Genomic DNA, 25,244 nt, shown 5'->3' with positions numbered 1-25,244 from the left:
TTGCCGTTGAGGTCTACTTTTCAAACTGATTTTCTGTGATCGCAACCCTTCCGAAATCGCTTCAATGTTGGGTCGTGTCGCGAACCAGAAATCAATTGTTACATGGGTCACTACGTTTAGACCATGATTTCAGACAAACCGGGAGTGTGACAAGACGAAGAACTGGAGTCTCACCTCAATAAGGGGCAATTTGTAGTAGAGAGCCCGCTCGCCCGATTTGTCCCCTTGCAATTTTGTTTGTTTTTTTTTTTAATCTCGCGTTTATATCAACCATCAAAGGACCCTACAAGGCTAACATCCCTGCAGAAATTGCGAACATACCCGCTGCTATGTCATGGCTAACGCTAGAAATGGGCTTATTCACATATTCAGTGTATCGCACCTGTATATAACTAATTATGCATTTAAGTACGTCAACTGTCTGTAATTATTTAAATGCTAGGTACTCCAAGTAATGCTACGTCACGGGGGAAGCTGTTTTAAGGTTGAACATTTATTGCTGTGCGGCATACCTAACCTTGAAACTATCAAACAAGTGAACAGTGCGTCCAAACCATCAAACCAACAAACCAGTGGAACAAAATCTTCATCTACAAAATGTTTCCAACAAACACGCATATGCTTAGTAATTCTCTTTCCAATTTTTAATTTAATTTTCCATATTTTCTTCCCCAGATGTTGACTGCATCCCAACCAAACTCATTAAAATATTCAATCCGTTTATGGTGATTGTTAATTCTGGATTATTTTTATACAGTGAATTTTTTTATCAATGAACCATAGAGATTTACATGGTATAAAGTATAAACTTTATTTCGCGTTAATTGCTAATTTCAAAATTATTTTTCGGACATGAAATAAAGTTTACACCATGTCAATTCCTATGGTTCATTGATAAAAAATTCACTGTATAGTTAGTTACAACTCGGGACACAGCAATTTGCTCTACTGCTCATTATACTCTCACTTCTTGCAAATGAATTTACCGAAAAAACTTAATTTTTCAGTACTCTATCAATGAATTGTCGTAAATTCATCGGAGTTAATAACATTTGCACATCACGTGACGTGAATACCAATAATCTCCTTCATTTTGATTATTCATTTTATCTTAATAAAAAAACTTAATTCAATTCAGCTAATAAGTTAACACAACATTTATTGATTCTGAGGCGGTACGAAGTTCGCCGGGTCAGCTAGTTTATCAATAAACAATAGTAAATTAAAATCCGAGGCTATTCAAATTAAACGGGGAATTTATCAAGGTGATTCTTTAAGTCCTTTATGGTTTTGTCTAGCCATTAATCCTTTGACAAATCTATTAAATAGCACTGGATATGGTTTCAATATTAGACTTAATAATAAAACATTATCCAAATTAAATCACCTTCTTTATATGGATGACATAAAACTTTATGCATCTAAAAAGAATCACATTTTATCTTTACTAACAATAACTGAAAATTTCTCAAATGATATTGGCATGAGTTTTGGTATTGATAAGTGTAAAACGCAATCAATATGTCGCGGTCATTACGAAAATTTAGAATATACATATAACTAAAGGAGAAATCATTAAAAATTTAAATAAAGCAGAATTTTATAAATATTTAGGTATTAATCAATCAAATCATATTCAACATTCAATTATAAAAGAAAATTTGGAAAAACAATTTTATTTAAGAATTAAATCTATTTTAAAATCAAAATTAAACGGTAATAATTTAATTAAAGCAGTTAATACATATGCTGTTCCATTGTGGACCTATTCTTTTGGTGTTATAAAATGGTCCAAAACTAATTTACAGAATATAAATATTCAAACTAGAGTTCTCTTTACAAAATTTTGTAAACATCACCCCAAATCTGCTATTGAAAGATTTAATTTACCACGAGAAAATGGTGGTAGGGGTTTTTCAAATCTAGAAATTCTACAACACAATCAAATTGCTTCACTAAAAAATTATTTTCTCAATAGAGCTCGTGATAACACTTTTTTTAATGCTTTGGTTTCAGCGGATAAAGGTTACACACCTTTAAATTTAAGTGATAATATAATTTCAGATATTGTTGACCCAAATATACCTGACACTATAGCAAATATAAAACAAAAGTCTTTACATGGGAGATATTTTAAAGAACTAGAACAACCAGAAATTAATATTCAAGCTTCTCATGCATGGCTTAAAAAATCAAATATTCATCCTGAGACTGAGGGTTTTATATTTGCAATACAAGATCGTGTTATAAATACAAGAAATTATAAAAAACACATATGCGGTTTACAATCGATCATTGATAAACGTAGGATTTGCGGAACTGAAGGGGAAACCATTGAACACATCATTTCTTCTTGCACCGTTTTGGCTCAAAGCGAATATAAAAAACGTCATGATATATTCGCAAAAATTATACACATGAATTTAGCAGTTAAATTCAACTTATTAAAGGATACACAACCACATTATATTTATAAACCAGAAAGTTGTTTGGAAAATGACAATTACAAATTATATTTTGATCGTACAGTTTTAACTGACATTCATATTCAGCATAACAGACCAGACATTATTATTTTAAATAAACAACAAAAGCAAGCATATCTTTTAGATATAGCTGTTCCAAATTCACACAATATAACACAGACATATAATACAAAAATTAATAAATATTTAGAACTCTCCATTGCTATGAGAAATCTTTGGTGTTTAGAAAAAATTTCGATTTTACCATTTATACATAATTTCAGCAACAGGAATAGTACCGCAATCTCTTTTTAAAAATTTAAAAATTTTGGACTTAGAGAACACATTGGTGGTTGAAATTCAAAAAGGTATATTATTATACTCATGTCATATCGTGAGGAAACTCCTTAACATTGACACAGACCATAAAACACAAAAAAGTCAAAATGTGGAGGCAAGACGCCGGTAATTATGTTGATAAGCACTGCACTATTACTTGATAGTATTATCCGTAATAGTGTATGTATGCCGGCAAAATTGCCGTGCCGCCGGGTGGAGGTGGGATACGAAAATGTTTCATAGCAACTCATATATTATTTTAATATGTGTAATGTGCCTATGGCCAGGTTTGGTGGTTGATACCCGATATATGTCTACTTTCAGTGGAATTACGCTGAAAGAAGCACTTGATATTGTATATGATGATTCGGAATCAAATAATAATGTCACGGACATATACAAACCATTCTCGAGATATTTAACTGTTGCCATACTTTGTAGCGATCCTGTATATTGAACCACCTGAGAGTCACGTTCTGTCTGACGAAGACTCAGCGGATGAGGATGAAGGTGGTTTGATAGACAATCTTAGCCGACCTATCACGGATGCATTGAAGGTGAAATTCTTAGAACATTTTGTTCCAGAACAAAATCTTTCTTACGACGAATCCATGATCAAATATTATGGCCGACACGGCTGCAAACAGTTCATCCGTGGTAAGCCTGTAAGATTTGGTTATAAGGTCTGGAGTCTCAACACCCCTAGTGGATACCTCATAAACTTTGAGGTATACCAAGGAAATAATCCCAGAGAAAATAAACGATATGGGGAGTTATAAGGAAAAGCTACCGCACCACTTCTACAAATGATTGAAGAATTAGGTGACAAGAAATCATTCCGGTATAATTTCTTTTTTGACAACCTTTTCACTGAAATAAATCTACTTTGCACCTTGAAAGCAAATGGTTATGGTGCCACAGGCACCGTGAGGATAACAGAATTCCGGCCACTTGTCCACTCGTACCAAAGAAACAATTGGCAAAGCAGCCCAGAGGGACTTATTGCAAAAGTCTAGAAAAAACTTCTGGCATTCTCTTCGCAAGATGGATGGACAATAGTGTCGTTACAATGGCAAGCACCTGTTTTGGGGTAGCACCCGTCACAAAAGTGTGGAACGATTCTCTAGAAAAGAGAAAAAAAAAAATTCCAGTTAGCCGTCCAGATCTCATTCTGCAATATAACAAAAACATGGGTGGAACGGATCTGATGGATGATAACATAGCATGGTAAGATATAATTGGTACAACTATTGCTCAATTTTATGTAAAGCTGTCGGTGTTTCAGTTATAGAATTGGCGTACGTTCAAAGAAATGGTACTGGCCCATCTTTACTTGGTCGATGCCGCAATTCAAAATGCCTTGACATTATATAGGAAAAGTGGTCGTAATATAAGTCAACTAGAATTTACAAGAGCTATCGCACAGGTTTCCAAATCTGCTATCATATCAAAGGATATTGCTAACGCTTATTTAATTTTAGACATACCTAACAACATTTAGAAATCTACCAAAAACTGCGGGTAGAACTCCTAAAGCAGCTGGTAGTGATTTCCGTGTTGGTAGCGATGTTAGATTCGATGCTCAAAGTCACTATGTCGTCCCGGTGCCAGACAATAAAAGACGAAGATGCGCTGGCACTAATTGTACTAGCAAAGGCAGATCAATGTGTTGCAAGTGCGACGTAGGGCTTTGTATTGAATGTTTCCAAATTTTTCATACTAAAGCGCCTAGCGGTCCCATATGGGTACGGCCTTTTGTAATGTAGGGTTCAAATAAAAACAATATTTTTATGTGTATTTTTCCCTAAATTGCCCATATACCTAAGGAAGTTTCTGCAGGAAAAAAATCTCGACATTAATGGGTTAATGAACTGAAAAATTGGGAACATAGTTCGTTTACTGATTTTTGGATTTATTTATACAGTGCGCCCAGAAATGTGGTAGCAACTTTTACACAAAGTGTCACAAGATGGCATTTTCGAAAAGCCAAATTTGTTAAATCTTGCAACAATCGAAAAACTTCCTACCACATTTCTGGGCGCTCTGTATTTGATTTAAAAAATGAATTGGAAGAAATAATAGATTACATACCGAGGTGGGAAGTGTTTCATTCCTCTCGAGAGCTAAGATAGTTTACCAAGGCGTAGCCGAGGTGAACTAATGCTCGAGGCAGGAATGAAACACATTCCCACCGAGGTTTGTGTACTATTTTATTCGGAATCATTACATTTTTAGCAAATAAACAATTCATTTGATGCAGTTTCAATTCTACTGTTCTTCGACTTTCAGTAAGTACGCCACTGGAAAAACCTTATAATAGGGCGGAAAGTGGCCTATTACTGACCAAGAGAGGGAAGTAAAGATGAAAAGGAATGGTTAACTTTCCGCCCTCGTATAAGGTTAGGAATGTGCATATTACAATACGATTCCGAATAAAAATGTTTCCTAACTTATGCAAGCTAGTAACACTTACTATGTCCCTCCCACACTCCTCTGCTAGTGCAGAGCGTATTCTCTAAGCTAAATGTAATCAAAACTGATATGCGAAATAGATTAGATGTTGAAACTTGCAATGCAATTATTTTATCTGAGCAATGAAACCTGTTATACTTGGCCTCCCTCTTCAGGTCCACTCAATAGCAAACAAAAGTAAAGTCCTGGTCGAAAAATAGTAAATTTTGACTTAAATTGTAAATCATTTTACAATAGGAGAGAAAATACCATAAATAATTTCATTATACATACTCTCTGATTTTATTGCTCCTTTGTTTTGCAGTACCGACTCAAGGAAGGGTGTTTCTGTTATTATAAAATAACAGTTATTTTTAACAGGTTCAAAATAACAGTTTACGTGTTGTTGTTTACTAGCGCTCTGTGAGGATCACTCAAACTACACTTTTGAACAGGCCGGTTGTTATACAAGGTCATTATAAAAGATTGTCTCATCGCAGTAGGCGTTGGTGACGTAGTTGAATGTGCCGCAAGCTTCATAACATGAGTGAGACTAGTTTCGCCGATAGGTGGCGCTACCGGCGGTAGTGGAAATCTGGCCACTAGTTTGTTTAATGTTGCGAGGGTAGCGGCACATTCAAAATTTGTGTAGGTATTCAACGCCAACTACGATGGGACAATCATTTATAATGAGGATATACGAGAGCAGATCGTGACTTTTATAGTTGAGTTACAGTTTTCGTTTTATTCGACTACATAAATAAATTACTGATTTCTTGACGAATATTTTAACAGCGCTGTTATTGGGCGCGTAAATTTGGCGCCATACGTGATTTATCGTTGAGTTTGGTGTGCCTTTGTCAAGTGTAAGTGTTATTGTTTTAATCATGGACTCAAAGCGCAAAAGTTCAGTTATTTGGAATTTCTTTAGGGTGCAAAATGAAATAAAAGCATCTTGTAAATTCTGCCAACAACACCTGTCGTTAAGTCATCGATTACAAACCTCAAACAACACATTACAAGAAAACATCCTGGCATATACTTGTTACCTTCAACTTCAAAGTCTTGTTCTGGTTCTGGCAATAGTCGCAATATGGAAGCTGAAGACCCTGTACCTGTAACAACTCAAAAAGATGTTCAACCCACAGAGAGACCCATGCCATTGTCTAGTACAGATGAAACTATAACTATTGCTTCAGTTCCTTCTGCGTCTAATTTAAAACGAAAACTTCAACAAGACACTATCACCTTCCACAAAAAACATAATTTGAGTTAAAAAAAATATATATTGACGATAAACTTCTGATAACCAGTGATTTCCAACCAATTGTAGAAGACGTGGGTTTTCAAGCTCTAAATTCTTCCTACACCATACCAAGTCGAAAATTTCTGTCTCAAACATTATTACCAGCAAAATTCATGGAAATTCACCAAAAATACAAAAAATTGACAAAAGACGATGTTTGTGTGACTCTTACAACCGATTGTTGGACGCCATGTAATAATGAAAGTTTCATGGCCTTAACGGCCCATTTTATTGATTCCCAATTATTTGAAATAAAAAATGTATTGTTAAAAGTAAGTTCAAGTGATCTTAGGCACATGAGTACAAATTTGGCTCAAATGATTAGGAAAATTACAACAGTATTAAAAAGGCAATCACTGACGATCTATAGTGACGCTTTTTGGGGTGTCTAGCTCACACTATTAATCTGATAGTGAAAGATTCTTTCCAAATAACTCCCTTAGTGTCTAAAGTCAAAGACATTGTCTCTTACTTCAAACGAAGCACAGTGGCCAAAAATAAACTGGACTTTTATCAGAAACAAAATGGACACGAACCGAAAAATCTTATACAATCGGTAACCACCAGATGGAATTATGTATACTATATGCTTGAAAGAATTTTAGAACTCCAAGAGGAATTGTGAGAGCTTCTTTGGCGGTCTTGGCAAAAGACGACATACCGATATTGACAAACGAAGAGTGCGCGAATTAGTTGCAATATTTGCACCAATAGAAATGGCCACAAGTGCTGAAAAATGTGTAGTACTATCCTCTGTTATTATAATGAAAAACTGCTTTCAAGACGTTTATTTGAACCTCCAAAAACAAAACTTCTCAGAAACTTCACAGCAGATGATAGAACAAATTCTAAATGGGTTGAACACCCGCTTAAAGAATTTAGAATCTAGTACTACCTTGTTAGTTTCTACATTCCTTGATCCCAGATTCAGGAATCGGCGGCTAATCTTGCAAAAGAAAAAGTTTCGAATTTGTTAAGTAATTTCATGTTAAAACATCAAATACAAAATCAAGGTACGCACGACAATGAATCATCCAATACATCACTTCATGAAAAAAATTAAATATTCAGCTCTTTTGATAAGAAAGCAGCAGCTTTTGCACCTACTGGGACATATAAAACAAGGGCCATTATTGAATTGCAACGCTACTTGGAAGAACCACTTTTACCACGTAACTACGATCCTCTAAAGCGGTGGAAGGAACATGCCTGTAACTACCCCAACTTCAGTAACATTGTTCGCGAAAGATTTGGAACTGTGGCTACGTCGGTGTCGTGTGAAGGTTGTTTTCTAAAACGGGAGAATTATTGTCAGCTCGGAGGAATAGACAATCTTCCGAAAAAGTAAAGCAAACGTTTGTAAATCGAAATTGTTGGCAATGAGCATATACACTTCGTGACAAAATTATCGAATCAAGAATTTATTTCTCTCTAACTTTAAAATTATTGGGCTTATGAACTTGGATTTTGCACATAATATGCTTGAAAGCCTACCTGATAAAAATAAAACTTTACTCAGCATAGATTTTATTTTAAAAATCCCAACGGAACAAAAAGATAACTTGTAACACCAAAAACGATAAAACATGAATTCAAAACAATTTAAAAAAAACAGTCTAATATCTTGTGTTACCACCTCTAGCGGTAATACAAGCTTCCATCCGCCTTGGTAAACTTGAAATTAAGTTTTATATGTATGTATTCTTGTGGTGTTAGCTGCCATTCTGCAATTAGAAAATTAGACAGTTCTTGCAGTCAGCGGGGGCACTGGTGATCTCCTTACTCGTCGTCCAAGGTTATCCCATAGATGCTCGATGGGATTAAGATCCGGACTTCGAGCTGGCCAATCCAACCTCTGTATATTGGCGTAATTTAATTCGTCTTTTACAATCCTGGCAATATGATATAGTGGCATTATCGTGCATTAGCACAAAAGCTGCACCAAAATTGTGAGCATATTCTTCAATATGGGGAATAACAATGTCATCTCTATATATCTGGCCGGTCATGCTATCTCTAGCAACAACAACAAGTTCATACCATAACCATAACCAAAATTGAAAATCGCTTCCCATACCTGTCTGAGTCAGATTCCGCTAAGGATATATTGGGTGGAACATCTCTAATACCCATATAGTTAACCAATCAGCTTAATTAGGTTGTTATTTTCACAATGCAAGATGCTATTTCTCCACAGTTGGATTAAAATCAGAAACTTTTTTTGTTGCAGGTATGGCTTTATAATATAATAATTTGTATGGCCCTCTTCTCTCGCGCGACCATAGTTGGTTTTGAATTTTCCATTTTGACCTTGTAACCTACCTGAGGGGATGGTCCACTGCCTCGGCATCAGTCGTAGAGCAATTCTTGTATTGGGGGGTTCCTTCTCGACAAAAATAGAGCGCCACGGATTTGGTTGAAAAAAAGATTTAAAATTTTGACTCTGGGCCCAAATCCGAAAGCCTCAGAGGAAAATTCCGGCAACTCAATGATACAAACTCATTAAAAAAAAACGTGTATTGATAAAAAATGGAAAAATGAACATGAAAAAAGTAATTGGAGTTGTAAAAAATAAAATTGAGTTAATTTAGCAAGCCGCTACCATTTAAAAGTAAAAATTAAATTTAATTCGGTTTTTGACTCGAGAAATTGTCCTATATTGGAGCGCGTGGCCACGTGTCGTTGATTTACTTGCAAAATATTTGACTGGTCCGAGCGAACAATCGCGCGTAGTAGCTAGCCCTTCACAATTTTTTTCGCAAGTTGTTTTATAAAAATCCAGCGCACTTGCGCGTCAACTAGGTAGCAGATTAACGGAACAAAGCGTCCGTTCCTGATGGTAATTGTCCGCAAAGAATGAAAAACTCTGACCGTAGTTGCTGCGGTGGTGGCCGCTGCCGGAAGCTGGACTCCGGGACTCCGGTAAGGGTGACTTTTGGCGGGGGTGGATGCGCCTGCGCGGAGCGTTGTGAGTTGCTCGCCTCAAGGATCCGGCGGTAGCTCCTGTGGGACACGGACTTGCCTCTGGAGAGTCCGGGACACGAAGACGTTATTTTGCGGTAGGTCGAAGATAATTTGCGAGAATGACGAGATAAGAAAAAAAAGGCCTGGGGAAGACAATAGAAAGTTACCCAGCTGAAGAAAAAAAGACGGAAGGTCGACGATAAGAAGGTTGGAGGTCTCACCTGAGCTTTTACTCTGGCCTTTCGGGAATTTGTTCTGCGAGATGTCCAGTCGTGGATTTCTCGACTGCGGCAGCGAGATTATAGCAGCTTCTTCCCTTTTGCGGCACTTGACGGTAATTCGACGGTACGTTCACCACGTAAACACGCTTGGTGTACACGCAAAACGGGAAGAGAGCAAAAATCTCTTATCTCTCCCTTTTATTAACTCGGTGTTTTTGTTAATTCCACGTGAAATTGAGTGGGCCAATGGTGTATTGCCGTATGCTGCGGTCGCAGGAAAAGTGGGGTGTTGGATTTTTATGAGAGAAGACAGTTGACAGACCAAAATAAACAAAGAAGTGAGGTTTAGTTTAATGAAATTGATGGAAAGTGGAGAAATCAGCAAACCTTTGCTCGCTGAGTCACACGTGGAGGACAACGGGCATTTAAATTGAACTAGTTTCGCCCACGGACTAGTTCGCGGCACGAAGGAACGAAGGCACTCAAATTGAGGCTCACGGTGCCCGAGCGTGGGCCCCCAGGGTAAAGTTGAAAGGAACAAGGTGGCTAAACTACCCTGCTAGTAAAGCTGTTTCCGTAGGTGACTGTGGAATTTGGTTCTGACTTTCGGAAGACTCTTACTTCCCCTAAATCACGAAGGGTGGCGATATTCTTCAGCCCTTCACCACAGGGCGATGAAGATGAGGAACTTTATGAAAAAAATGCGGAAATGAAAGAGGTTGATGGTGTGATTATATCAAGTATCCATCGAATTACCGGAAATGAGTATTTTAAACAATTGTTTCTGAGGCAGAGTCAAAACTGTTTTTCAGCACGTAGCGCAAAGGAACCCTCAACACAAAAATCACGAGTTTGGGATTTTTTTGCCAAAAATGGGCGCTTAGCCCGTTACAACCTTTTTACTTAAATACTTAAATAATTTTGCAATTTATTTGACAATGTCAATTTAAACAAATGATTAGTTTGAAAAATCATAGATACCGACCGGGCAATATGAAAATAACTAGTGATTTAACCAACCTAACAACTCCAATTTTCATTTTGACAGTCCAGATGTTTTTTGAATAGACTTTATATCTAATGTAACAAAAAAAAAATCATCTGTTTAGATTTCCTAAAGACCAGGAAAGAAGAAAAATGTGGATAGATGCTACAAAAATTGTAAACTGGTCTCCAACAGAAAATAATAGGTTGTGTTCAGAACATTTCCAAGAAACTGATTTTTACCTGACTAACACCCAAAGACAATTACTATTCCAAGCAGTTCCAAGCATTTTCCCAGCATTTCCAAGCTATTTTCAGCGGTCGAAAACTTTAAGTTGTAAAAACTAACTAAAAAAGTCAATCACAATGACATTATAAATTTAAAAAAAAAAAACTTCTTTCATTAGTATTATGAAAAAACAACCTTCAAATATTTACAAACTGAAACCAAGAGAAAAATCTAGAAATTGTCAGTAGTTTTCTTGATATAAAAAAATAAAGGCATACTGTATTAATTGAACAGTAAAGAATGAATTTTAATGTTGTGTTTTTTTCCTTCTTGTTAGGCAAGTACATCAATTACTTCGACAAGTACCCGAACCGAAAATATGTCTGCAATTCCAATACATATTGCAAACTGTGACTCCCGAGGCGGAAAACGAAACTCCTCGAAAAAAAAAATGCGACGAAAATTGTCTTTGGAAGTAAATAAAAATCAAATCAAATCACAAAAAATTAAACACTTGGGACGCATTGTAAAAAGATGCAAGCAAAAGATTAATTCTATGAAAAGTTTGGTGAAGGTTCTGGAACAAAAAAAAATTTTAAATGCAGAAAATTGTGTTGTACTCGAGAGCTTGTCTGAAGTCCATCAGAAACTTATAAAACGTAAGTTGGGGAAAAAAGTAAAGTATAGTCACAAACTCCGTCAGTTTGCTGTTACTTTACATTTCCTTTCACCTAAAGCTTACGAGTTTGTACGAACAAAATTTGACACTTTCCTTCTAAGCACTCGAACCATTGGCAAATGATTTCAAAATATTAATGCGGAACCAGGTTTCACTAAAGAAGCGTTAAAAACCAAAATGCAACATAGCGAAATACCACTTCTTTGTGCGTTACTTATTGACGAAATGGCAATTAGAAAACACTTGGAATGGGACGGCAAAAATATCATGAATATGTCAGTGCTGGTCAAGGGTTAGATTGCGAGAATAACACTCTAGATAAAGAAGCATTTGTGATCATGTTAACTTGCATCAACGGCCGATGGAAAATACCAAGGCGGTATAAAGTTACAGGCCAAGACACTGGCTACGTTGCCACCTTCTCTGGTAGGCCATTCCATGACCTACGATGTTCCTAAAATTTTGAAACCAATTCGACATTTAAAATAAATTTTGACAAGTCCTTGGTCAAATTCGTCAAACTGAATTAAAAGCGCCTTTTAAGTGTTGCGTACCAAATTGCAACTCAAATTATGCCTCTTCTTCTTCAAATTACGTATGTAGGTATCAGTATTTAAGTTTCCCTCAAATGAGGAAACAAAGTCAATTTGGAAAGAAATTTTAATAATCGAAAAGTGAAGAAATCGTAAAAGCAACCTTACTTGTGCTAAATATTTTAGGGGAACAGATATAAATGGGGACCAAATGAAGCGACTTCTACCAAACGCGGTGCAAATAACTTCTAATTACGAAGAAATTACATTTTGGGAAGAAATAATCAAAATTAGTAATGACCACACAATCACTGGGGAAAATCTTTTGGCTCTAAAAAGGAATATTGAAATGAGACTGGGAAGCAAGTTACAAGAAATGGGGTGGGTATTTAGGCAATGGGGAGAACAAAATTGTTATATTTAAGTTGGAAATGCCCACCTCGCGTCAGTTTATAACTAAACAGTTTCAATAGCCCGGAACACAGCAGAACATCTGAAATATTATCAGTAATGAGCACCGTTATTTTTCTGTCCACAAGGTGGATTTAAACTGTATATTACAATGCGATAATGCATTTTTGAACTGTCGCAAAATTAGATCACTCATATTTGACAAATGCAAATTCAATGACAGGTTTAGTGGATTTCGAATTTTTTCACAAAATGTTGGTGAAGCAATGTTGCCAGACTGTGGTAGGCCATTCCATAGCACACTGTCTTTGGTTAGTGTCATGGCCTGGCAAATGAAGATCGCCTTGAAAATACCCGTGGGATATTTTTTCACCGATGGTCTCAACGGAAGTCAAAAACATTCTACTGTCGAACATTGTTTGAGGTTACTTTTTGAAATTGGCATCAAAGTTTTAACTCTCAGTTTTGATGGGGCACCATCAAATATATCAATGGCAAACATGCTTGGTTGCCAATTGACGATAAATAATCTAAAAACACATTTTAACATCGACCAAAATACAGTTCATGTATTTTATGACCCTGTTCACATGATAAAATTAGTTCGAAAAACTTTGGGTGAAAAAAAAATTTGGTGGATCAAGATGGGAAATTCATTGACTGGAAATATATTGAGAACTTACACAATTTGCAGGAAAATGAAGGTGTGCATCTTGAAAATAAATTATGATTTGCCCATATTACATAATTTCTTCAAGCAGAAAATGAAGGTCCGCTTAGCAGTTCAATTGCTGAGTGAATCGGTCGCCGATGGTTTGGAGTATTGTGAAAAAATATTAAAGCTTAAACACCTTCAAAACTGCGAAGCTACTGTGAAATTTATAAGAATGTTAAACAACATTTTTGATATTTTGAACAGCCGAAGATTGAAAGCTTTGAACTCTTGTAATTTTCATGCAATTGCTAGTTTTGTCGAAGAAGCTAAAGCATACTTAACTACTTTAAGATTTCTTAATGAAGAACTCATTATTGAGTCCAAAAGAAAAACTGGTTTTGTTGGACTAGTAATTTGTTTAACTAGTATTCTGAACTTGTACTCGTATAAAGATGTCGTGGAGGAAAAGAAAATGCTGCTATATGTGCCTGCTTATAAGGTCAGTCAGGATCATTTAGAACTTTTCTTTTCATCAATTCGTTCAGCTAGTGGTTGGAATAACAACCCTACTGCTCGGCAGTTTACTGCTGCCTACAAAAAATTATTAATTCGAGCAGAAATTCGCGACGGTGGATTGGGTAACTACATACTTATGGAACAAATCCCTGTTCTCAGATGTTCTAGTAGCCACAGGCAGGAACATCCTGTAGAACAAATTAACCAATCGTGCAGTCCACAATTATGGTGGATTTTAAAGCTGAAGATCTTCTCGAAACAATTTTGACGGATCACGAATGTGTATCCGAAGAAATTGTTACTTATATTGCTGGATTCATCGTGCATCATTTGCAGAAAACATTAAAATGCGAGACATGCATAGCTGCTCTTTTAGGAGACAAAAATGATTTTTTGCATTCCTTAATTATGCAAAAATCGCGTGGTGGATTATGCTATCCTTCAGAAGACGTAAGGAAAATATGTCAAAAAGCCGAATTGTGTATTCGGATTGCGGAGCATGAAGAAAAACTTCACATGCAACGATATGTTTTACACGTATCTAACAATATAGTGGTGTCCTTTTTAGGTACAGACCTGTTCAGCTCATTAAATGAACATTCGTTAGATAACAACGTAAATCATACATATTTTTTAATTAAAGCAATTTGTTTTAAATATGTAAATGTAAGGCTGCATTACATGGCCAAGAAAAAAAGCGAGCAAATTAACCTTGTTCGACATCACTTAAACAAACTTTTTTTATTTAAAGGGCAATAATATATATTTTTATCAATAAAATTTGTAAATAACTAAATATGGTTTACTCTTTTATTACCAAATCTATAAAATAATAACCACTACATAGTAGAAATATTCAATGTCTTTTGAATATTATTGAAATTTACACCGGAGAAAAAAACTGTGCTACTTCTCGTAATTTTGACCTGTTCATCCTAAAGGCTGTATGACACGATGCTAAATTTTGTAGAAAATTTGTTAGTAAATGAGAGAGGACCAATGAACGATCAGACGGTTATAATTATGTGATAAGATTTTTATAAACAAATATTTGTGATCATATAAAACAGAAATAAATATGTTTGTTAAAAATATGAAGGAAATTGTGACGGAATAGAACATATTCTATTTTTCATCACAAATTATAACGTGCGCAAGCGTACTGCATAAACAGTGCTGCCAATACAATGTTTAGGTTGCGTGATGCAAAAAGCCCTAGCACCCGCATGGTGTCACCTAACCTTATACCAAGGAGGTTAAAGTAAGAGGAGGGAAAGCAAGTTTGAAAAAGTGATGCCACCCGCCAAATCACCATAAAAGGTTGCTAAACAAGGGTGGTTGGTGGGGATGGTACCAGTGGCGTATAAAAGACGGGGCGCACAGATCCATTTATTGTAATTTGTAACATAAAGTGCATGAAAAAAATTAACAAAAATAAAAGAAGTAAATTTATAATTCAGAAAAAACTATGAGTACATGACGGGGCGCACTGGAGCATTTATTGTAACATAAAAAGTAAAAACGCTTAACACCTTGTTAAGGGTTAAAGGAACGCCACTGGCGCCAAAGCGATGCGATACCCGGTGGGCCGTTCAAGGACGTTCGCGGTCATAAAAGGTTGCTGGAGAAGGAACGATTGGCATCACTTTCAATGCATTACCAGCATAGGGCGCTTTCCCTCCTTTTACTTTAACCTCCTTGCCTTATACATTGTATCTATGGTATTGGCTCATGGGGGTGAAAGTTGTATTGCCTACATACCGGGACATTTTTTTAACATTGAACATAGCCCATACTTATTCCCTATGTTCAGTTTTAAAAAACACATGTATGCATGTATGGAATCACGTAACCAAGGTAACGAAAATTCGTACTTGACAGTTTATCAAAATGGTCAAGTTATTTGAAGAAGAAATACACATAATGCAGTTATTCTATGCCAATCAGAGCATTAGAAATGTGCGTGACATTTCCAATGCAACACAGAAGAAATACACATAATGCAGTTATTCTATGCCAATCAGAGCATTAGAAATGTGCGTGACATTTCCAATGCAACACATGATAGACCAATTCCATCAATCAATCAACAATTTTTAACATTATTTCAAAATCTCTGGTGTTCGGTATAGTTGGTTGCATAGCAACTCACAATGCATTGATCTGTGTTTTTTTTAAATTGAACATAGGGAATAAGTATGAACTATGTTCAGAGTTAAAAAAATGTCCCGGTATATTTAATACTACTACATTGCGTATAAAAAGAGAAACGCTGTGACTAGCTTCCCGGCTCAGGTATTCATACGAATCCCGGTTTTGTTACGACATCATGCAGGTGACGTCATCGATGACCGGGATTATTTAAATCCCGGCTGGGAACGTAATATTTGTATCTAGATGGGATGGGAAATACTCGCCTATATACGGATCGCGGCCCAGTGAAGTTCAAATATGCAAGGTAGAGGTGATAACATTAACAACAACAGTTGCAGTAGTATTACAGGGTGTCCTATCTAAGAAATCTAGCTATGTCAGACGGTAAAGATTCAATTAGTGATTTTAAAAATTAAAACATGTAACTTTAACACATGTTTCTTTATTGAAAATTAAGTGGATTATTATTAAATTGTTAAACATTAAAAAATACGTGTCTACACAAACAATTAACTAAATCGCTCGTCTGATCCAACCAAAAAATTAGATTTTGTTAAAAATTTGATCTAAATTTTGAAGGTATTTGAGCAGTCATCTTTTGAAATAATTGATGAGCAACATTTTGTACACTCCTTAAAATCTGTAAAAAGTGGGCGCGCTTTGTCTGAGAGAAAATTAAGGCAGCAAAACATGCCAATCCAAATTGTAACGCTGTTTTGGTTAACAAAATATGTTCTTCTCTGAGTTCACCTTTTAGTTCGGAAGCCATGATAGAGCACCTAATGTCGCAAGATCTTTTTGATAACCCTCGAGTGCAACTTTGCAAAAACATTATAAATTTGTACCTTAAGGTGCGGTTACGCCACGAGGCACGCGAATTGTCAAGAAAGGACTCGTACATCCGACAAAAGTACACCAAATTAATTCTTTTTAAAAATCTTTAAGTGGGTACCTACATATCTAATGTTACGTACCTAAAAGCGTATATGCTTCTTTCTAAATACACATCCCACAACAATTATCGCATAACATATGTTCATACATGTAAAATTCGAACTTTAACTATTTTTTTTCTGTGTTATCCTTCCGAGAATGAAATTGTGTAAAATCCATATTGCACATATCAACATAAGGAGTTCCAGTCATTGATTAATTCGCTCTATTGTATTGTGGTAAACGAGATGGTTCTGCAATGTTTTGCATACAGTCACCAAAAATTAACACAAGCAGTGCAAAAATCAATTATCATTCTAAACTAGGGTTGAAATCTTGATAAAGATTAAATTCAGACCATTTATACGAAATGTTTGCAGACCATTTGCTATACCTATACTTAAGAAACAAAGTGATGCGATAATTGTTGTGCGGTGTGTATTATAAATTGCAATGTATATTTTTTGTAAATAGTAATCTGTAATACCTATTATTGATAGTAAAACTAAAAACTTTTTGTTAACAATAAAACTATGTAGAATACGACTTTTCTTAACAAAAACCTGCTTTGTATAGAAACTACGACTTGCATCATTGGACCTTCACCCTAGGCAAAACTGAGGAATACTGTTTCGAATTTTAGCAGGCAACGTTGGGGCATGCGCAGAAGTGGTTAAAACTTTCTGTCTATCTCTCTTTTCTTGCGATTTCCTTTTATATTCCTTTCGACACTAACCCGCAATATAGTAGTATTAAATATATGACTGCCTAACTCGCAATTCAAGTGACATTGTTTGTCGGCCATTAGAAAGCAAAAGAGGGGGTAATGACGACACGAAGAAAATGTGGCTAGTGCACACGCGTCATTTATTGCGCCAAATCTGGCGTTTCTCCTATTGGTTGTTTAATTTCCTTTGTTTCAGTGAGCAGCTGTGCGTTGGTATGTTTAGGTTATGGTTGTGTCCTGCATTACCATAAACAAAAGCAGTTAAAATATTCGTTTGCTTGTTCAAATTTATTATATTTACGTTGTTATGTAGGTATAGAATTCGCTTTTTATTTTTATCGTAACATCGAACTGTTACAGACAGCACACAAAAATAATAATAATGCTGATAGTAATCAAATTATCAATCAATATAACACATCAGACTTGATGCAGTGTCAGGATGTCGTAATTTGGTAATTGTCGAGGCCTTAAAATCCTCGCTACGCTCAAATTTCAATCTGGCCTCTCAGGCAATTAGAAAAACCCAATTTACACAGAACCTCGTTGCATAAATAACTATTATGACCTTATCGGTAAGTGCATAATTATACACATGCGAGTAGATTAGGAGCTTGATAGCCGATTGCACCGTCACCGTCATAGTTTAAAATTAAGAAGAGCTTAAATCCATCGTAGCAACAATTGTTTTTAAGCTTGGTTTAAAAATAAGGAACATCGGTGCAATCGGCCATTAAACTTCAAAAATAATCTCAATGTCCAACGACTGCTACTGCTACAGTGCCTAAAGATTGCATAGATTGGTATAGTTTTGAAAATATACGACGGTCTTTTTATCAAAGGTGGATTATTTTTAACACATCCAATTTTGTCATACCTTTAGGTCTATTCTTTAACTTTATCGCTTCTGCTTGCAAATTATTTTCTTAGCAAGTTTGATAGCGACTTATTCCAAACTTGTATTTTAAGCGATCTCTGAACGATTGAATCAATTTAAGAATACAAAATATAAAAAAACTCGCTGGGTAACGATCAACTTTGTTTTAGCGACGTAGATAGCTAGCGATATGGGATGCAGAATCGACCTACTTACGTGGATTTGTCGGGTTTCTCAAGAAGTAATTCAAATTTTTTGAAGACAGATTTTAACCCATGAATAACAGCAATTAGCGGTATCTTCTGAAGAGTACCTACCTGGGTAATAAAATTTCGGGATTAGGATTTGTCTACCACCACTCATCCCTTCTGGGAATAATAAGAAAAATAAAGCATTTTTAGTTTACCTACTTAAAATATAAGTACTGTTACGTTATAAATTACGCTCCCGAAACTGGGCAACCCTGTTACCGGTTACAAATCCGGAATGTTCAGGGGTATAACGAACAAGTCGTGGCTTCGACTCGGTTTACAATGCGAACCACGAGAAACGCCGACTGAAGCTGAAAAATTGGTGAGAACAGCCCGGAGTACGGGAAATGATACACAATCTTCCAACTAATCGTTTATTCAGATGTCAACAATGAAAATAATGATATAATGAAAAAGAAAAACAACGAAGCCTGACTAGCCCTATGGCGTGTACAAAATTGAATAACCCTAACTCCTCGGAGGGTCCTCCGGGTCCCAGATATTCAACGAACGAGTACCGGCGAAACAGTAAAAAAAAATTCCTTCTTTAGCGAAGGAGGAAGGCCGACTGGTCCTACGTAACGTCGCTATTCGGCTACGCCGCCCGCATAAGCGGGGAGGTCCTCCAAGTCTTCCTTCGCTCCAAAAAAAAAATTGAAGTTAAGATGTTTTTCTCCGGTACGAACCACGCGCAAAAAAATGTTCGGTGAGCGCGATACACAATTCCTGGCGAGGTCACTCACGGATTGATAATCGTTCGTGAATATAAAAACCCGACGGACTTGATAAGGAAATTTTTTCTTAAGTTAGTACGATTACTGAAATGACGCGTCTTATGACAAAACTGCAACTTTAACAGTGGAACAAATTATAAATCCTAAACGCGATATACAAATTAAAGGAATTTGATAGAACTTTTCACCCGTCGAAATAATGAGTGACAATGGAAATTTGACTATAGTTAAATACAAACGCTCAATTAGTTCGACGTAGTGACAAAATACAACCGAAATCTTTGAGAAGCTACGGCCTGTAAAAATTGGGGTGTCACCACTGCTCCGGACTTGCTGGTGGGTAGATCCGGCACCTTCCGGTGAGTCCGGGGACGACCTGGACTGACAGAACTCGACGAGATCCTGATCCGCAAAAGCGTTCGGTCTGGAACCTTCCGTAGTGAAGTCCGTGATCCGCTTGGCGATGTGGGCGGTGGTACTTAGACGAATCGTCTCCAACGGCCCTCCTGAACTCCACTACGTCGTCTCGTCGGCCCTGCAAATTCACTCGATCACTGTCCCCTTGACTCTCCCCAGGCACTGACAACACTCCCGGCAAAAGGTCGTGAAAAATCCTCGCTCTGTCTCTGGTTCCCCCAATTTATAGCTTCCACCCCCTCTGTGCGCAGATTTTTCGGCGGAAGTCCGAGTACGTTTCCGTCGCGATGGATTCTAGAACATTCTAGAAAAATCGCGAAGATTTACAATCGCGCGGCGATTTAAATCGTAACAGTACCTACCTCTGAAAATTATTGGTTTGTCAGTTGTTCAGTTGTAAGCTTGCAAGCTTGGTGTTACATTATGTGGGTGTTAAAAATGTCATTACGTTTTATTTCAAGTCAAAAAGGCCATCCTTTATTACTACACGAAGGATATGTGTTCCGGAAGGAAAAAGAGACGCCGCAAAAAAATATTTGGCAATGTGTTGAATATAAGAAAAACAAATGTAGAGGTAAGTTTTTTTTCACAATTCTTACAAAAAAATGTAGGTATACAGAATTTTCATTTATTATGTAGAATCCGGTATCATATTGATCAGTTGATCACATTGTTAGCGGACGTAATAGCAGAATCGATTAAGGACGCAAGGTGCACCTTAACAGAATTGTTAAAAAAAACATGTTAAGTATTACATGTCAAAGAAATGTCTTAAGGCGCGTCCAGACTATATAACAAAACATGTTATATAGCAATGTTATACAACATAAAACTATGCTGTGTAACTTGTTAGAATTTTATGTTTTTTAACATGAGCATCTAAATTATATAACAGGATTTTTATAACAAAATGTACCGCAGCCCAGTACGTAAAATGGCACTAAATGCAGAGGATGCAATTTTGGCAGCAGAAGCAGCCTATTATTGTCTAGACCGCGCGTTAAGTCCACACGAAGATTTTGGATACGACCATCTTTAACAGGGCGAAAACGATATAGTGGCACAGATCTTTTGGGGGATCTTGCAAAAGATGATGTGGACCCATTAACAGGTGAAATTCAGTGCGATGGTAGTTTCAAAAACTTTATAAGAATGACGCAAACGCCGAAGAAATGTTTCAATAACATGTTGTCCAGTGTGGACAAGTCTGAACATGTTATAAAACAGTGTTTTAAAACATCGTTTGATCTTTACCGACAACTGATGGATAACATAAAACATGTTATAAAACAAGATATATGTTATAAAACACTGCGTTATATAACATTTTTTCTTTCGTTTTTCTAACAAGTTGTATAACTTTGCTATATAACATGTTTTGTTATATAGTCTGGACGCGCCTTTAGTTAGCTTGAATAATACCTAATAATCATGCATAACTACGTCAATCATTTAAATTTTAATGTTTCTTTTTAGGAAGAGTCCATACCACAGAAATCGGCGTTGTAAAAACTGCGCAACATAATCACGTACCTGATGTTGCGAATATTGAAGCTCGTAAAGTAGTAGAGCAGTTAAAAGAAAATTCTACAAAAACAGGTGTAAGCACTGAAGACGTTTTGGCCTCCACGACTCAAAACGTAAATACGGCAGTTGCGGCGCAATTGCCATCAGTGCCATCAATGAAAAGAACTGTTCAAAGAACAAGGAATCGTGATAATGCAGTTCCACCCAACCCTAAAACATTAGAAGAACTGACAATTCCTGATGAGTATCGACAGACCTCATCCGGGGATTTATTTCTACAATATGATAGTGGAGCCACAAATAATAGAATTTTAATTTTTTCAACGAGAAAAATTAATTTTTAAAGGAGTGTGAGGACTGGTACGTAGATGGAACATTTAGCAGCGCACCACAATTGTTTTTACAATTATACACAATACATGGACTAAAATATGGCCACGTTATTCCAGTCATATATGGCTTACTTCCTAATAAGGCAGAATCGACGTACAGGACTTTTTTAAAGGCTGTCAAGGATTTATGCTTGCAGAAATATCCAAAGTCAATAATGATGGATTTTGAAAAAGCAGCAGTCAATGTATTTACGGAGGAATTTCTAAATTCGAGGTTGCAAGGTTGCTTTTTCCATTTTTCGCAGGCAATTTATCGGCATGTCCAATCTGCAGGACTCCAAGCATCTTATGCTGCAAATCCTGAATTTGCACTCACGTTGCGCCACCTGCCAGCATTGGCATTTGTGCCAATACAAAATGTACAGGATTATTTTAATTATTTAGTTGAAAGTTCATTTTTTGAAGAAAATGAAGCTAGTTTAACATTGCTTGTTAACTACTTTGAGGACACTTGGATTGGGCGTTTGGACCGTAGAGGAAGAAGAAGACCTCCGTTATTTTCTATTGAAATGTGGAACTGTTATGAAGTAGCTCGTAAAAATAAATCAAAAACCAATAACGCCGTTGAGGGGTGACACAACAGTTTTCAGTCGTTGCTTCAATCTTCAAAACCTTCAATATGGAAATTAATTATTGCCTTAAGAAAGGATAGCGCCATTTACGATGTTAAATTGGAACAATTAATAGCTGGTGCAGCCGGTCAGTCATCAAAGAAAATTTATAATGATACTGCCGCAAAATTAAAAAGAATTGTGGACACATTTCAGGAAAGAACACCGTTGGAATTTCTGAGAGGAGTTGCCCACAATATTCAATTTAAAATGTGACCCAAGATATAAGTAATAAACATTTTAATCCTTTTTCATTTATAATTAACACTTGAAAATATGTAGAATAAAGTATTATTTTCAACAAGTAATATCATTATATTATTTTATTAACAGTAAAAACCCCAAAACACTTTCATTTCTGGTACTGTGACATCGAACCAGTTGCTGATTCTTGAGAGTTCGTATTCATTATTGAAAATACATTTTTCTTCATAACGGTTGGTCTCCTTTACCATGAGCTCTGAGAATTCGTTTGTTACCAGCAAATTCAAAAAATTTATTGGTCGGTTACCTGAAAAGATAAAAGCTATTCTCAGAATATACTTACCTGATAGCGACATTGTCTTGCCTTCTGGCTGTTGCAAGAGTGGGCGTAGACCAGTTGGGCCAACGCTACGGGCCGTCCCTAATCTCAGAGTCGGAGTTGGGCCAAATATGCCCAGCCAGGTGATTAAGAACCCTGTCACCGACTTAGGCCCGGTATTTCAGTCGTGGGTTAACTTTTGAGTTACCTAACCAAAATTTACTAGTTAACCAAAATTTTAAACAAGTGCTTGTTTTTCAGTGTCTAAGCCCCGCCTCCTAGAATTTTGGTTAGCTAACCAGAATATTTCTTTGGTTGCTACTCCGATTGACGCGCGGTGTGCATTTGTGAGGTTATAATTGTTTGAATCTGACAACAGTGACAACGGCAATATGAAATAATAACAATTACAAAGTTAAAATCCGTTATCACGGAGCATTATTGAAAATGAATCAATTGTTTGACATGTCATCTGATGAAGTTATTAGCGATTTTGTGGACCATGTGCCTAGAAAACGTCGTCGTTATCAAGAAAAAAAAAATCATTTGGATTACTGGCAGGGGATGATCAAGAATCTTATAATAGGTTTTGATTCTCAAAACCGCAACTTGGAAAAAATCCAAGAAGCTATAAAGTCCTAGAAACTGGTAATTATACATACTAATATTACAAAATTACTGTATAATTTTTATGTTAATTCAACAGGTTTCGTGCACTTTTACCAATAGGGATGCTATTATATTAATTATTATAACATTAATATATCATGCTTGTGGCAGCATGTTGATTGTAGTTGGGGATTTTGCAGATATACATAAAAGTACATCGAGCAAGACAATTTCAAATTATTATGATGTAAGTACATGAATTCTTTTTTATCAGTCAGGCTTATGTAGCAGATTTGAAAACAATGAAATAGGGAATGAGTGATGGTGGATACCATTTGAAGAATTATGTCATTACCACCGTGGCCAACACTAATAAGAGCTGAGAATCTGTTTAATGAATAATGACGTACAGATCAGAACTCAGAATCCTGTTGACCAATCATATTGGGTTTGGAAGAAGAGGTTTCCCATTCTTAACACTGGAATTTCTTTAAAAATTGAGAAAGGACAGTGGATAATTTTAGCCACAGCTGTGCTGCTCAATATGGCTTGTGGCTTAAAGAACAAGATCTACCACGATTAAGCCAAGAAGAAGAAAGGGTTTTTAATTTTGTAAATAATGTTCCTGTGGAGCCGGGTCATAGAAATGGGAACAATCAATGTACAATATAATAATATATTAAATAATTAAATATATTAATAATAAGTTTCATACATTAATTTTAATGCATGCTTTTCCCTTAATTGCAAAACTCGTGATAAAATAAAAAGTGCAATTATAAAAACACAAAACAAACATATTACTTTATAACCACTACCTACATGAATGATTTGACCAAGATATTTGGGTTAACCCACCAACAAATGCTGGTTAACTTTTTGGTTAGAGAAACTTTGGTTAGGATGCCAACCAAGTAATGAAAAACACCTAACCAAGAAAGTTAGTAGTTAACCAGTTTTATTAGGGTTAACCCACGACTGAAATATCGGGCCTTAGACAATTATTGGAAAAGATGAGTTCTCTTATAACGAAGGTTGTCGTAAAAGTGGTAAGTAACCAAACCCCAATGATCCGCAGGTACAAGTCTTGAATCGTCTTGAATCGTCTTGAACTGAATCAAGAAACAGAGTCGTAATTCCAATTTTGCTTCCTTTTAAAATTAGTAGTCGGTGAAGTTTTTTTCTTTGACAATTTCTTCATTTTTCAGTTATTTGTACGGTAACAGAAATGCAATGAAATAGTATATTGTATATAAAGAGTTAAAAATTGGGATGGAGCCGAGTCGAAGACCCGGCCTAGTAACTTACCCGACATCAATTTAAACCAATCTGAATTGACCCGAGATACCTACCTACCTTGTTCGTGTTAACTCACATAAGTCGTCTTCTAATTCTCGCAAATAGTAAATATCATTTCCAACATAAAAACACATGCCCTTTCAACTGGTAATGTCAAATTTCCATGTCACCTCATTATTTTTTCGAGCAACCCCCACCCTCTTCCACCCCTCGTAGTCGGATTGACACCAAACTCTATTCGGTGGTCATTATTATAGAGTTATTTCCAATGGCAAGATCCGAGATTTTTTTGTTAAAAGTTTCAGCAGTTATCGCTGTCGATCTATGAAGACGTAAATTACTTCATAAGTCCGCCATATTGGAAAAATCCGCAAATGGTAAACATCGTTTCCGACATAAAAATACATGCCCTTTCAAACGGTAAAGTCAAATTTCCA

General features: G+C 36.2%; 2 long non-coding RNA genes across 3 annotated transcripts in view; one reads left to right on the top strand and one right to left on the bottom strand.

The window, feature by feature from the left end:
• Window positions 1-25,244, bottom strand: part of LOC138123525 (uncharacterized) — a 309,532-nt gene that overhangs the window by 252,551 nt on the left and 31,737 nt on the right. The gene's annotated exons all lie outside the window — the stretch shown is intronic.
• On the top strand, window positions 23,244-24,220 carry LOC138123833 (uncharacterized). Its single transcript, XR_011156919.1, has 2 exons — window positions 23,244-23,547; window positions 23,606-24,220. It is a non-coding gene; the product is annotated as an uncharacterized lncRNA (long non-coding RNA).

The sequence above is a fragment of the Tenebrio molitor genome, chromosome 2 (assembly GCF_963966145.1).
Source record: "Tenebrio molitor chromosome 2, icTenMoli1.1, whole genome shotgun sequence".
Taxonomy (NCBI): domain Eukaryota; kingdom Metazoa; phylum Arthropoda; class Insecta; order Coleoptera; family Tenebrionidae; genus Tenebrio; species Tenebrio molitor.
This window is presented reverse-complemented; position numbering and strand designations above follow the sequence as displayed.